General features: G+C 39.3%; 1 non-coding gene across 1 annotated transcript; it reads left to right on the top strand.

Annotated features, from left to right (window-relative positions):
- The first annotated feature begins 3,092 nt into the window (after positions 1-3,092).
- LOC148161893 (small nucleolar RNA U3) lies at positions 3,093-3,305 on the top strand. The gene has a single exon (XR_015767285.1). It is a non-coding gene; the product is annotated as a small nucleolar RNA U3 (small nucleolar RNA).
- Positions 3,306-3,944: the final 639 nt, after the last annotated feature.

Below are 3,944 nucleotides of genomic sequence, written 5' to 3'. Positions count from 1 at the left end.
CACTTGTGCTCTCTCTCCTTCATTCTCAAATAGGTAAAATCTGGAAAAAAAAAAGAACCAATGAGATATCACCTCATACCTGTCAGAATGGCTAAAATCAAAAATACAAGAAACAACAAGTGTGGGCCAGGATGTGGAGGAAAAGGAACCCTCTTACAGTATTGGTGGGAATACAAACTGGTGTAGCCATTGTGGACAACAGTATGGAGGTTCCTCAAAAAGGAACGATTATGATCCATTAATCCTACCACTGGATATTTATTCCAAAAATACAGAAACAGTCATTTGCAGGAATACATGCGCCCTTTGTATAGCAGCATAGACAAATTATGGAAAGAGCCCAGATGTCCATCAACAGATGAATGATAAAGACAATGTAATACACACACACACACACACACACACACACACACACACACACCATGGAATATTATTCAGCCATAAAAAAGAATGAAATCTTGCCATTTGCAAGGATACAGATGGAGCCGGCATGTATTATGCTAAGTGAAATAAGGCAGTCAGAGAAGGATAAATACCCCATGATCTCACTCCTGTGTGGAATTTAAGAAACAAAACATGTAAGCAAAGGAAATAGAAAAGGGAGAGAGACAAACCACGAAAAAGACCCTTAACTATAGAGAACAAACTGATGGTTGCCCGAGGGGAGGGACGGTTGGGGGATGGGTGAGGTGATGGGGATTAAGAAGTGCACTTGTGGTAATGAGCACTGGGCAATGTATGGAAATGTTCAATCACCATGTTATATACTGGAAACTCATGGAACACTGTATGTTAACTATACTGGAAATATATTTTTTAAAAATTTGAAACAATTTTAAAAGGATGGAACATGGCTTGCTCGATTTCTTTGAGTTGACCTCATGCCATTGACCTGGGGTTGTATTCCTGGAAGCAAACATGGGCAGTTCGAGGTCATGGGTCATTGATGGATGAAGTACAGTGGTGTTCAGTGACATAGAAGCTGAGGTTGAGGAGAGAGAAACAGGCAGGCAGGGGAAGTGGTGCCTGAAGCACCTCTTCACTTCTTCAGCACAGGTTCCCCTCTAGATCTTAGGAGCCAGAGACTTAGGAGGTCGCTGTAGCACTGATAAAGGCAATTGTCCACCTTTAATATTTGTGGGTCCTGCCCCTGGGCTCCCAAGGAAGCGATGCTTTCACATTTACCAAGGTCAAAATGAATCCACAAATCTCAATGCATGGGCTCTATTTCACCCCAAGCGCACATTGTACATCTGCTTTATGAAAGAAAAGAACCCAAAGGAGCATTCTGGAAAAGATAAGAAAAAGGAAGACACTTCCCTGGTTCCCATAACATTAAAGCCATACAGCCCTACATGTACTAGAAATTTAAGACCGGGAAATGCAGTGTCTTTCTACAATGTCTTTTGTATAAAAATTTGTAACTTTTTATGTAAAAAAAATATATTTTGGTATATAACTCTATATCAAATTTCCTTTGTCAGGACACTCTCTCCTGTGTAAAGATTGCCTGTCCCATGCAGCTGTACTAATTGGGGCTCAGGTAAAACTCTCACCCTTTTTTTTTTTTTTTTGAGTTCGAGAGCCATGTGGTATGCAGAGATTACTTAAAAAGAAAATAATTGAAAAGAAATAAAATTAAAATAAAAAAAATTTTTTAAATGTATAGGTGTATCAGGAAATTTTTTACTCTCTACTCTCTCACATTGATTTATTTACATTGTGTTACTTACACCATTAAGAGCACCTTAATTACTATAGCTTTACGGTGATTTAAAATTTAGTAAATTTCTCCAATTTAATTCTTCAAGGTTGTCTTGGCTATTCTAGGTATGTTGATCACCATATATATTTGAGAATTAGGTTGTAAATTTGCCCCCAAAGTGCAAATGCAGTATGACTCAGAATAATGCTGATTTGATGTTCCAACAATTTTGAGTGGTCTAGTCCATACATGTGGATACATTTTTTTCTAATTATTTAGATTTCCTTTAATTTATTTCAGCAAGAGTTTTCAGGGATCTTTGTTACATGTGTTCTCATACATTAAATGAAGGTGGATGTGAATCTCCACTCTGTTTATTGAATTTCATTTCCTTTTTCTAAAAATTTCATTTTCTAAATGCTCCCTGCTAGTATATGGAGAAATATAGTAGATTATTACATGAATGTTACTGAGGTATAATTTAGGTACAGTAGAATGCATCCCTTTAAAGTGTACAATTAAGGCTGTACTTTCAGAGATCGTTTCTTTTTTCTTTCTTTTAATTTAATTTTATTTTGTTTTGTTAATCACTATACATTACATCACTGGTTTTTGATGGAGTATTCCATGATTCATTGTTTGCGTATAACAGCCAGTGCTCCCTTCAATGCTGCCCTCTTTAATACCCACCACCAGGCTAACCCATTCCCCCACCCCCTCCCCTCTAGAACCCTCAGTTTGTTTCTCAGAGTCCATCATCTCTCATGGTTCGCCTCCCCCTCCAATTTCCTCCCCTTCATTTTTCCCTCCCTACTAGCTTCTCTCTCTCTTTTTATTTTTTTATTTTTTATTGTTGTGTTAATCATCATATTACATCATTAGATTTTAATTTTTATTGTTATGTTAATCACCGTACATCAATAGTTTTTGATGTAGTGTTCCATGACTCATTGTTTCTGCATAACACCCAGTGCTCCATGCAGAATGTGCCCTCTTTAATACCCATCACCAGGCTAACCCATCCCCCCACCCTCCTCCCCTCTAGAACCCTCAGTTTGTTTTTCAGAGTCCATGGTCTCTCATGGTTCCTCTCCCCCTCTTATTTCCTCCTCTTCAGTTTTCCCTTCCTACTAGCTTCTCTGTCTCTTTTTCTTTAAACATATAATGTATTAGTTGTTTCAGAGGTACAGGTCTGTGATTCATCAGTCTTACACAATTCACAGCGCTCACCATAGCACATACCCTCCCCAATGCCCATCACCCAGGCACCCCATCCCTCCCACCCCCACCACTCCAGCAACCCTCAGTTTGTTTCCTGAGATTAAGAATTCCTCCTATCAGTGAGGTCATAGGATACGTGTCTTTCTCTGATTGACTTAATTTCACTTAGCATAATACCCTCCAGTTCATTTCTACAGTTTGTTACTAGAGAAGTTTCTCTGAACGTGTAGAGGACCTGAAACCTCAAGGAGGAGGCATATTGTTCTCTCCTGAGATGAACCTGGTTTTAGGTGTTGTTTCCACAGCTGCCCATTGCCACTGATGATCGTTCTTCTCCTCCTTTGGAGGAGTAAGAGAGAGAGGACGCAGTGTGAGTGCTTTCTCAACAAATAAAAATTAAAAAAGATAAACTGTACAACTAAATGCATTTTCACAGATGTACATACAATTGAAACTACTGCTCCATTCAGGACACAGGGCATTTCCTCTACCTCACAGCTTCCCTTGGGTGGTTCCATTGAAGTCTCTCACTGCCTTCACCCTCAGTCCCAGGCAACCACGGGTATCAAAGTCGGCTTGCATTTTTAACCACGTTATGGAAATGGAACTCTTTTATGCCTACATTCCTTCCTGCAGCCTAGGGATTCTTATATCTATCCATATTATTAATGGATCGCCAGTTCAGAATTTTTCATTGTTAAGGAGTATTCCTCCGTATGGATATATTTGGTCTGTACATTCACCTATTCATGGCCATCTATGCAGTTTCCTGGGTTTGGCCATGGGGAATAAAGCTATGATGAATATTCATGTGCAGTTTGCTGTGTGGCCATATTGTGTAAATCCTTAGGAGAGGAATGGCCGTTCACGTGATTGGTAAATGTTTACCTGTGGTTCAGTTTTTCTCGGTGGTTGGACCATTTTTCATTCCCACAAGTGTATGAAACGTCTAGTTACTTTACATTCTCACCACATATGTTTTCGGTCTTCGTAATTTTAGCCACGGGGATGGATGTGT

This window comes from Eumetopias jubatus, unplaced genomic scaffold (assembly GCF_037043125.1).
Source record: "Eumetopias jubatus isolate StellerSeaLion01/CBP00866 unplaced genomic scaffold, mEumJub1_p1.0 scaffold_39, whole genome shotgun sequence".
NCBI classification, from domain to species: domain Eukaryota; kingdom Metazoa; phylum Chordata; class Mammalia; order Carnivora; family Otariidae; genus Eumetopias; species Eumetopias jubatus.
Note: the sequence above shows the minus strand (reverse complement) of the source record. Positions and strands in the feature narration are given on the sequence as shown.